Below are 12,500 nucleotides of genomic sequence, written 5' to 3'. Positions count from 1 at the left end.
ATTACATTAACTCACCAGTATAGACTATAACATATATCAAATTGTGGGTAATCTATTCTTCTAGTAGGTCATCACATTTTTTTTCAGCTGATATTTCTCGATTTTAATTTATTTTATTTGAAAGAACCCCTACTTCTACATGGCGGTCGAAAAAATCACGAACAAAAAAATTATGCAATGAACAGAATATACTGTGACTGAGTTCCTCATTGCAGAGAGATGTGGGTCCATAGCCATTCATAAACGGATGAAACGTGTTTATGGTGACTCGTGTGTTGGAATTCGAACAGTGAAAAAGTGGGCCTAGTGCTTTACTATAGATAGTATGCGCTTGGCTAAAAAGTTTATAACATTGTCATCCGGAAGTAAAACGAATCCACACACACACAAAAAAAACTATGTGTAATCATGAACCTTTTGTCTGGATAATACACTTTAGTGAGAATTACTCATAAACGCGGATTGCAAATAACAATAACAAAGGCCTTAGTGACGTCATCTTTGTTCTCTCTATGACTGATGCTGTCTCCATCAACATTGAGTAGGTTCTCAGTGGTCGTCCACAAAGTGCATCACCAGCAACAAATCAACAAAACTAATTTAATTGAGGAACTTGATCGAGCTAATCGCCGGAAAAAACAATCAGACATTTCACAAAGGCTTGGAATTTTGTAGATGCTGTTCGTTTGGCTAAGAAACTCAAAACATTGCCACCCGGAAAGAAAATGGACCAACACACAAAACTGTGTGTAATCTTGAACGATTTATAGTTTGGTTAATACAGTTTAGTGAGAATTACCCTTCAACATGGATGACAAAAAAAAACAATAATAAAGACCTGAGTGACGTCAACTTCGAGCTATCTATAGAATTAGTTGATTCAAACTGATCACCACCTTCCCTCAATGTGTGCTTAATCAATCGGTTAACTTACGTAATCTGAAGAAAAAAACCTCGTATTTAAAAATTTGGTCAGAAAACTCTTCCTTCAAATATCGATCGATTTAAAGAACCCTCATCTAGGGGGGGGGGAACAAACGAAACAAAAAACCTCTGAAACTTGGGACTTATTTTTTATTTCGATTTCTTTTGTTTTTATTATTTTGTTTCTTGGTTGTCATTTTTTTTTATATTTTGGCAAATTGAGAAAAGGCAATTTGTCGGAAGTATAGCTTGTTATGATTAAAGGAATCTGAAGCAGTTGAAAGCAAATCTTACAGAATGTATATTGAATGAAACACAAAACGAAAGAATGTCGAGTTTTAAACAACCGAGACAAATAATGTAAATTTTAAACAACTTTGAAACGAATAGTTTATCTTTGCAATCTGCCACCCCTTACCTGTACCGTCATTATATATATATATTTATATACTAATAATGATGATGATAATAATAATAATAATAATAATAATAATAACAATAATAATAATAATAATAATAATAATAATAATAATAATAATGATAATAATAATAATGGTAATAATAATAATAATAATAATAATAAAATAATAATAATAATATAATAATGATGATGATGATGATGATGATGATGATGATGATGATGATGATGATGATGATGATAAAGATGATGATGACAATAATAATAATAATAATAATAATAATAATAATAATAATAATAATAATAATAATAATATTGATAATAATACCACACAAACACACACACACACACACACACACACACACACACACTTGACTTGGTACAACTCCAATGGAATGAGAGCAATCAAATCGATTCCCCTCCCCATCATTATAAAATCCAATCAATGGCCACGACCTGCCCCACTACCTATTGTCACATTAGTAACCCTAAATCACCCATGCAGCCAATCCATTATCCTGAATAATGAATAATATAATGATTTAATTAATGACACTTTCGACATCATCCTTGTCGGTGAATTCACTCTATTAATTTCAGTGTAATAAATTAATAATAAATAAATTGAGCTTTTATATAGCGCAATATCCACTAAATGTGCTCAAAGCGCTTTACAGGGGGTCCCTGGGCAACAGCAACATTTAACATGTAGGACGGGACATGACGCCTGTTAGGCGATATTACAATTTTTTCGGACAGAGACAACGCTGTTAACGGCCAGGTACTCATTTTACACCCGAGTACGGTGAGAGAATGTGAGTAAAGAGCCTTCTCCAAGGACTCAACTATGCGCCGAGCGAGGCTCGAACCCAGGACCTTCCGATCCGAAGGCGAGTGTCATACCATAAGACCACATAGCCGCAGTGTATTATCAATTAGAAGAATATCAAATCAAGAAATTAAGGAGCAGGCACCTGTGTAAGATAAAGAACTGAACAAGTGTGTATGAAAGGTGTCAGACAAAGCAAGAAAGAAAAGTACAACCAAAAAAAAAACCAAAAAAAAATCATCCCAAAAAATCAGTCGACCTCGACTGGGATCGAACCTCAGTCGTTCTGATTATAAAATAAAGTTTTGAACTTAAACTTGTATTTAATATTAGGCCTCTGTGAGGTAGCCACATTTAACAACCAAAAATAACGGACCACGTCCCACTGTTGGGGCTCTCGTGATTAAGCTCTATGATTCCCTCTCGCATCACAGGATAACTAACGAGTTTATATTCCCTTGACTATCAGTGCATGAATGAATTATAGATTCTAATACCACGCCTTTGCCACAATTAATAAGTTTCGATTTTTCTTTGTTTCGTTACGTTTAACAAATCTGTTCAACATGTGCTCGGGTATTCTGAAAAAAAATCATTTTGAAAACAATCAACCGGATTTTCTATTATGATTTATTTATTATTAGACACGATTCTGTCAAGTGCTGTGCAATTCGAACGGGCAATAATGATAGCAAAATCAAATATAATAATATTTCAATGGTATTTTTATAGCTCTTCACTCCGTTGTTACAGGCTATGGGCACTTAATTGAGCTTTTTTAAAAAAAGAATTGAGCTTTTATAAAGCGCAATATCCACTAAAAGTGCTCAAAGCGCTTTACAAGGGGTCCCTGGTCAACAGCAACACTTGATATGTAGGACGAGATATGACGCCTTTTAGGCGATATTAGCAATTTTTTTCTGGACAGAGACAATGCTGTTAACGGCCAGGTACTCATTTTACACTTGAGTACGGTGAGAGAATGTGAGTAAAGAGCCTTTTCCAAGGACGCAACTATGCGCCGAGCGAGGCTCGAACCCAGGACCTTCCGATCCGAAAGCGAGTGTCATGCCTCTAGATCACATAGCCTTATATATAAAACAAAACATATTACAGTGAGACAAGTGTAGATAAAAAAGTTATCCGAATTCAATTTAACAACAAGACATGATTATATTATAGCAACTTATGACGTAGAAAGATAAAACATCATCATCATCATCATCATCATCATCATCATCATCATCATCATCATCATCATCATCATCATCATCATCATCATCATCATCATCATCATCATCATCATCATTATAATAATAATAATAATAATAATAATAATTATTATTATTATTATTATTATTATTATTATTATTATTATTATTATTATTATTATTATTATTATATTGTTATCATTATTATTATTATTATTATTATTATTATTATTATTATTATTATCATTATTATTATTATTATTATTATTATTATTATTATTATTATCATTATTATCATTATTATCATTATTCATCATCATTATTATCATTATTATTACATCTGTAAAACCAATGTCCTCACGGAAGTCCCAGGTTTTGGAGTCTTTACCAAGATGAGGGTCATTTCAATCGATCAATAATTGAAGGACGAGTCTTCTGGCCAAATTCTAAATTATGTTATTTTTTATTGCCCGTCAGCGTTATCTTCAAAGACACTTACAAAATTTTTATTTTTTTTTCATTTTTGACTAGATATGTAATAATTTTTTTCGTTGGAAAATAACCCCAATTTAATACCGTTTTTAGGCGATCGGTCACAAATGATAAGATCTCACAAGAGAGAAAGGAGCAACCAAAGCCTGTCTCGATTGTTAGCAGGAGCAACCAAAGCCTGTCTCTATTGTAACCAGGAGCAACCAAAGCCTGTCTCTATTGTAACCAGGAGCAACCAAAGCCTGTCTCTATTGTAACCAGGAGCAACCAAAGCCTGTCTCTATTGTTACCAGGAGCAACCAAAGCCTGTCTCTATTGTTACCAGGAGCAACCAACGCCTGACTCTATTGTTACCAGGAGCAACCACAGCTTTTCTCTATTGTTACCAGGAGCAACCACAGCCTTTCTCTATAGTTACCAGTTTCTAAGCTTGGGAGTTACGTATATTAGAGTTTCGTATATAGGCCAATAGATGGTATGCCATCCGGAAGTATAACGGACCAAGTCACCAAACTATGTGTAACTATGAACTTTTATAATCTAGTTAATACAGTTTAGTGAGATGGCAGAATATAATAACAAAGGCTCGAGTGACGTCATCTTCGTTCTATCTATACAGTCGTTTACAAGAAACTAGACAGTTTTATTTCGTTAATAGTTTGATACTGGTTGGAACAAATACAATGCCATATGTGACCCTTCGTCTCAAAACGGTATTAAGTCGGGATAGTTGAGATGTTGAAAATTGAATTTATAGCCCGAAATATCAGACTTGTGTTGAGTTTGTATGTTTTATTGAGGACAATGGATGCCATATTTTAGGGTGCTAATGCCAACAATTTATATATTTGACCAGTTTAACATGTAATTCGGCTTTTAAGCATTTGGTTCGTTCCGACATAATACCGTTTTGAGACGATAGGTCACATATACATACTTGAAAACTAGACAAAACTAGTTTTCCTTTAATGAAAAAATTATTGATTTTGTGTCAGCTGTTATTGAAAAGTCGCAGACATTTTAAAACCAATCATCGATAAAAAATCGATTTGGCAAAATCAAACACAAAATTGAAATCAGTACACTTGATGCTCTTCAGTATTTTGAATATCCATGGTTAGAATTGGATTGAATAGTCTGATGTCACGTCCGTCCAGCAACCAGCAGCTTGGTTCTAAACGAAGCAAATCGTTTATAGTCTGGTTAATTAATACAGTTTAGCGAGAGATACTCATAAACGTGGATGGCATAAAACAATAACAAAGACCTGAGTGACGTCATCTTTATTCTATCTTTAGTCTGATTGATAGAATTTAGTGCGTACTACTCATCAATTTGATTCAATAGTCTGATGTCACGTCGCCCAGCAACCAGCAGCTTGGTTCTAAACGAAGAAAATCGGTTCTCTTTATTCTTCGTGCTGGCTCGAACTTTTTCACATGTCATGTGATCAGAATGTAAAAATAAAAAAAAAATAAAAAACATGATCAGATTTATAATGTTTTCTCCTCTGAATAAATACACTTTTACGCTCGTTGGAGAAGTATTTCATAAGGGCGTCCGCCATTGTTCCGATAGTTTTAGAGCCAGTTACTATGTTACTATGCGTCATTACGAGGGAAGTGACGTCACGACTGTTGAAGCCTTTGCCTCATTGATGATGTTAGCTGATCGACTGTTTCTGCTGGTCTATCTCTCGGAATTGAATTTAGTCTGTTGAATAATTCATCCAATTTTATTTGACCTTCCAATTATCTCTGTCGTCTATCTGAAATTTAGTAATGTACGTATGTCTTTATTGTGTTTTGTAGTTGGCTGAAGAAGGGTTTTGAACCCGAAACGTTCCGTGTTTGTTCTTTTTTTTTAAGCTGTTACATTCATTTTTGTTTATTACATTAAATTTTATACAGCCTTCTTGTCTATTTGTCCTTTGTTTTCTTAAATTAGATTCCTGTCATAAAATCACACATATTAATTATGTTCAATAGGATTCACGGAAGGCCTTCTATATAGAAGGCCTTGATTCACGTCATTTGAATCGAGTAATAGAGAAAAATAGAGAGAGATAGAAAGAGAGAGGGATAGATAGATAGATAGATAGATAGATAGATAGATAGATAGACAGATAGATAGGTAGATAGATAGGTAGATAGATAGATAGATAAATAGATAGATAGATAGATAGATAGATAGATAGACAGACAGACAACAGAAGATAGATAGATAGATAGATAGATAGATAGAGATAGATAGATAGAAGATAGATAGATAGATAGATAGATAGATAGATAGATAGATAGATAGATAGATAGATAGATAGACAGATAGATAGATATATATATAGATAGTAGATAGATAGATAGATAGATAGATAGATAGATAGATAGATAGATAGATAGAGAGACAGATAGATAGAGTGAGAGAGAGAGAAAATAGAGAGATTGAGGCATATCTACCAGCAGAGATCTCAAAAGTTCCAACATGTCATGAATCAATTATGAAATGTCCCAAGGGAGGTCACCCCGATAGCATGGACGGTATTCCCAGACAGTGTAAATCATCGACCACGTGACACTTATTTCCGTCATCATTCTCAACGAAATCCGAATTATTGCTAGGACAATGTTGACGTCACTCGGTTCTTTCCTATTCCTTTGAGACAGCTTGGTCGTGATTATTTCTAACTAATTATTCAGACTATAAAGGTTTAAGGTTATAGGTATACAGTTTTTTGTTCGTATTTTAATTTGGCTGGCGGATGTTGTGAGTATTTTACCCGAACGTATACATCATAATGAAAGTAGGTATAGTAATATGTGCGGCTATGTGATCTTTTTGTGTGACACTCGCCTTCGGGCCTGCAGGCCTGGGTTCGATTCCATACTTAGCGGGGCATAGCTGACTCTTGGGGAAAAGTCTCTTTACTCACATTATCTCAACGTACTCATGTGTAAAATAAGTACTTAGTCGGAAAAATATAATCCATGACGTCTCGTCCGTCATGCTTAGTGTTGCTGGTGGCCAGGGTGGATATTGCGCTATATAAAAGCTCAATTTTTTTTTTAGAGACACATAGAGCATTACAGACAGTAAAAAGAATGAAGAACATGCACAGAAGAGAATAGGCTTCAGTAGTTGTGACGTCACTTCCCTCGTAATGACGCATAGTCACATAGTAACTGGTTCTAAACTATCGGAACAATGGCGGATGCCCTTATGAAATACTTCTCCGAGGAGCATAAAAGTGTTTCTGGAGGAGAAAAACATTATAAATCTGATCATGTTTTGACTTTTACACATTCTGATTACAAGACATATGAAAAGTTCTAGCCAGCGTGAAGAATAAAAAGTACCGATTTTCTTTGTTTATAACCACGATGGCGCAGTTGCTGGTCGACGTGACATCAGCTTATTGAATCCTATTTTTATGAGTTTTCTTGGCCCAGTGGCCTGCGCTCCGGCTCATCACTTGAGAATCCATGGCTCAACTCATTTAAAATAAAAGAACTTGAGCTTTTATATAGCGCAATATCCACTAAACGTGCTCAAAGAGCTTTACAAGGGGTCCCTGGTCAACAGCAACACATAACATGTAGGACGAGACATGACGCCTGTCAGGCGATATTACAATTTTTTGGGACAGAGACAACGCTGTTAACGGCCAGGTACTCATTTTACACCTGAGTATGGTGAGAAAATGTGAGTAAAGAGCCTTCTCCATGCAACGAGCGAGGCTCGAAAACCAGAACCTCCCGATCCGAAAGCGGGTATCATACCACTAGACCACATAGCCGCACGTAGAATATTTTTTTTAAAAATTTAGTTTACATTCACTTATAGTCTTTAGTTAATGTAAGACTCTTAAGTTTATAATTGAATTTTTTTTTTTACATTTAATTTGATTTTATTATCTAAAATAACATTGTTTTAAAAATGTTGCTGCTCGAAGCTCTAAGAAATAAATGACAATGTGTAATTGAATGTAAGCTTCAATTTAATATTCGAAAACAGATAAAATGGACGTTTCGGGTTTCAGTTTTATCAACAAAACAGGATGAATGAAACACTACAGACGAATGAGATAATGTGGTAGTGGCGCTCAATCATCTTATTCATCTTAACAACGCCACTACCACATTATCTAATTCGTCTGTAGTGTTTCATTCATCCTGTTTTGTTAATAAAGGGGAAACCCGAAACGTCCATTTTATATGTTTTCGCACATTAAACTGAAGCTTACATTCAATTTCACATTGTTATTTATACCTACAACTTATAGCTTTAAAATCATTATTAATTCTCTTAATTGAGATTTTATATAGCGCAAAATCCATTTCATCTGCTTAAAGCGCTTTACAAGGGGTCCCTGACCAACAGCAACATGTAACATGTAGAACGAGACATGACGCCTGTTAGGCGATATTACAATTTTTTTTCCGACAGATACAACGCTGTTAACGGCCAGGTACTCATTATACACCTAAGTACAGTGAGATAATGTGAGTAAAGAGCCTTTTCCAAATATTCAACTATGCGCCCAGCAAGGCTCGAACTCAGGACCTTCCGATCCGAAAGCGAGTTCTATACCACACAGACCTGCCAACCCTTCATATTCCAAAAGTGGAATCAGAACGCCTGAAAATAGGAATTTGAGACAAAAGATAGAAATCTAACCTTTTTAACACCTCACCTTAGCTCTTTTTTTTATTCTTACCATTATCATCTTTTTTTGAAAATCGGATTTTAGAGACAATGGCGGAATAGTGCAAAAAGGAAGTGTGAAAATAGGAATGATTCCGTCAAAAGCGGAAGGATTGGCAAGTATGTACCACATAGCCGCACGAAATTATTATGATATGGGATAAACCTGAAAAGAAAACGTTTCAACAGTCGTAACATCACTTCCCTCGTAATGACGCATGGTAACTTAGTAACTGGCTCTAAACTATCGGAACAATGGCGGACGCCCTTACGACATATTTCTCCGACGCATAAAAGCGTATCCAGAGGAAAAGAAAACATTATAAATCTGATCATGTTTTGACTTTTACACATTCAAATCACAAGACATATGAAAAGTTCTAGCCAGCATGAGGAATAAAAAGTACCGATTTTCTTTGGTTAGAACAACGATGACCGCCGTTGCTGGGCGATGTGACATCAGACTATTGAATCAAATTATTATGATATGGGATAAACCTGAAAAAGAATTTTCGTCTTTATTCACATATATTATTTCACTCGTTAAAGCTCGCATCAATACAGATTTTAATATAACTCATGAAATAAACACCGTAATAAAAGGTACTTTTATCTAATCTGTTATATAGAAAGAATGAAGTTGGCATCACTCTGGTCATTGTTATTGTTTTTTGCCATCCATGTTTATGAGTAATTCTCACTAAACTGTATTAACCAGACTATAAACGTTTAAGGTTGCACATAGTTGTGTGTGTTGGTCCGTTATACTTCCGGATGGTCATGTTGTGAGCAAGTTATGCAGGGTGATTAAGCGACCAAATATCCAGCCACAAAACACTAAATTAGCCATTCTATTATCACCAATCATGACAGTGACTGCACTCAGCGTCGCTTGAGATAAGAAATAGTAACAAAAATCAATGACAAACAAAATAAAATCAGTATTTAAGATACTCACTGTATTCTATCTATATTCCAATCAATCATGGAAACATGCAGACGTGAACAAAATAATAAAAATTATTATTATTATTATCAATCTCAGCTCAAATGTTATCAACTCGGCGTGTTCATTAATTGTGCCACATGGGAGGGCTGAAGATTCGATTATTTTGCTGCTGGGAGAGTTGAGGACGACTGCGCGGCTTCGCGAGGTGTTGAAGTCAGAAGTTAGATACGGCTGGGTAATGTTACAGTCGATTACAATCGCGACAACGATTATTGAGATGGGGGGCAAAAAGCTGTGCACGTCTCAAATCCGACGTCTCTGTCTAACTACCGGCTCTCTCCCTCTCTTCTTAAACCAGCAATTTGCTTTCGTACTCTTCGACATCACATCTCTCTCTCTCTCTCTCTCTCTCTCTCTCTCTCTCTCTCTCTCTCTCTCTCTCTCTCTCTCTCTCTCTCTCTCTTTCTCTCTCTCTCTCGTTCTCTCTCACTCTATCTATATATCTCTCTCACTCTCTCTCTCTCAGTCTCTCTCTATCTATCTATCTCTATATCTCTCTCTATCTTTCACTATCTGCTCGCTCTCTCTCTCTCTCTCTCTCTCTCTCTCTCTCTCTCCTTATCTATCTATCTATCTATCTATCTATCTATCCATCTGCTTTCAGCTTATCCCGCATTTTGCAGGGTTGCCATAATGAATGCCACATCTCCATGCATCTCTGTTCAGAGCATCATCTTCCACCAGGCCCAGTTCTTTCATATCGTCCTTTACCTCATCCAATCATCTAGTCTTTGGGCGTCCCTTTTTCCTCTTTCCCGCTATTTGTAAGGCCAATACTTTCCTTCCTGCTATCTATCTATTATCAAATCAATCCCTGGATGGGGTTCCTGACCTCCCATAGTGGGCAGGGTGGCACGTGCTGTGTCTTATATCCCCTTATATTTGTTTTCCAATTTGCTTTCTGTCTTTGTGTTGGAATGGGATTACTTGGTTTTGTCCTGGTCCTGGCTGGTGTCCTTGGCTGGGAGGGAGACATTCAAATGTATAGTTATTGTTTTTGGAGATGATATTTTATTCCTTGTAAATCTTCTCCCTGTTATGTACTGTATTGTTTTGTTTACATATTATATATCTGTCGAATCGTCGGGTACTTTAACCCAACTATAACAGGTGAAAGAGGCACCAGACGACTTCTGTCTTTGGGGAAAACCATTTGACTTCTATTTGTCTCTACCTTCTTGCCACTTCTCCTACATAGACGCGACAGATATGTTAATGTATGATGAATATACATATCCAAGTCATAATGATATAATGCATATGACTGTCATGATGATAAAATCAAAAGGTATGTGATTGGTATGAAGCAAATAATGTGGTAGTGATATATAGTGGAAGAGCAGGAAGAATTTTAGAAACATTTCACCAGCGTTTTCACTCACCCCTTGAATAGAATAATACAACACTTAATAAACAAGATAGGAAGAATTTTAGAAAAAAAATTCACCAGTGCTTTCAATCACCCCTTGAATAGAATAATACAACACTTAATAAATAAAAAAGGCGGATGCCTTCTTCTTTGGATAATCTATTTTTCTGAAGACGACGATACGTCTCTTATACGTGTTTATATATCTTCCAAGTGGCTTCTACTCGTTCACGTACTGTATTTGTCTCAAAGCCAATTGTGGGATGGTCTTCCCATAAGATGTCACCTACTCAAATGGTAGACTTCAGTGTTGAGGAAAACTGGAGAGAAATGTGGAACAGGGAAACACCAAAAGGAGGAAACATCATTAAAGATCCAACCAAAAGAGTGCCTGCATTCAATAACGCCAGGAAATACTGGATTTTCCCAAACCGCCTCTTAACTGGACATGGCAGAACTGCATCAAATATGTGCAGGTGGAAACTTGGAAACAGTGATACCTGCCAGAAATGTCAGGCAGCCCCAGAGACCAGCGATCACATCGTCCTCCACTGTCCAGTCACTAAGCTTGAAGGTGGCTAGGAAACCATCCTTAGGGCGGAGGAAGACATTAGAAGCTGGGTTGACGAAATACATTTGGAGGTGTAGCCATACGCTACTACTACTACTACTACCTACTCCATTTCTATTGTCCAGATATGCAGGACAGACAGAGTGACAGCCTTAGCACGCATGCCAACTGGTTGATTTTGGTTCACCGTCAAATAGGTGCGAACTGAATCACGCGAAAGGGAGATAAATCGTTGTCCACAAATTTAAACATAATAAATAATATGACTGCTCTCGTGGGAGGGTGTGAAAAATATCTGTTGAATTTCCATTCATGACAATAGACATTTATACTAAGAATTAAGATAGAATCGACGTAATAGGCTACAAGAGTAGCTTTCACATTCGATTACAGAGATTTTGAATCTCTATCCGAGTTTTCTCCTGCGAATCTCATTTCAAGCTATCTCCTTTGCCATTGCCTCTGTAAATCACATGTTGTTGTTGCTGTTGTTGTTGTTGTTGTTGTTGTTGTTGTTGTTGTTGTGTTGTGTTGTTGTTGTTGTTATTGCTGTTTTGTTGTTATTGCTGCTACGATTATAGGTGGAGATAAAGTCGCTGTCGTCTTTCCTTATTTATTTGCTCTACTCAAACAAAACACATTTTAGTTTATTTTTGCCCGAAAAAAAAACGTATTAATATCAAGTATCCATATAATATTACGACAACAACTCCTCCCCCCCCCCCCCCCCCCCCCACCTCTCCATAACTTATCCAAAGAAAAAATTCTTAAAACTATTACTTCAAGCCATTTTCTAAAAAAATCGCACATTTCAGAATTTCCACAACTTGCGGATCATCCTAGTTGATTCATATTTGAAGTACGTAAATGTTGTTTTTTTTTTCGGATATCCGCGAAGTCCCAGGTTCGAAACATTTAGACAAGATGAGAGTAATTTTAATCGATCGATATATATTATTTGAAGAACGAATTTTCT

The 12,500-nt window shown here is 36.1% G+C and overlaps 1 protein-coding gene across 1 annotated transcript in view; it reads right to left on the bottom strand.

Annotated features, from left to right (window-relative positions):
- Window positions 1–9,659, bottom strand: part of LOC144959606 (uncharacterized) — a 116,182-nt gene extending 106,523 nt beyond the window's left edge. The window contains exon 1 of the mRNA XM_078892233.1: window positions 9,534–9,659. The gene's annotated coding sequence lies outside the window, so the exon portion shown is untranslated. The remainder of the gene's footprint in view (window positions 1–9,533) is intronic.
- Between the last annotated feature and the right edge of the window lie 2,841 nt (window positions 9,660–12,500).

Source organism: Berghia stephanieae, chromosome 14, assembly GCF_034508935.2.
Source record: "Berghia stephanieae isolate SIO BIC M18660-M18661 chromosome 14, UCSD_Bste_1.3, whole genome shotgun sequence".
In the NCBI taxonomy this organism is placed as follows: domain Eukaryota; kingdom Metazoa; phylum Mollusca; class Gastropoda; order Nudibranchia; family Aeolidiidae; genus Berghia; species Berghia stephanieae.
The sequence above is the reverse complement of the archived record's forward strand: the minus strand, read 5'-3'. Positions and strand labels throughout refer to the sequence as shown.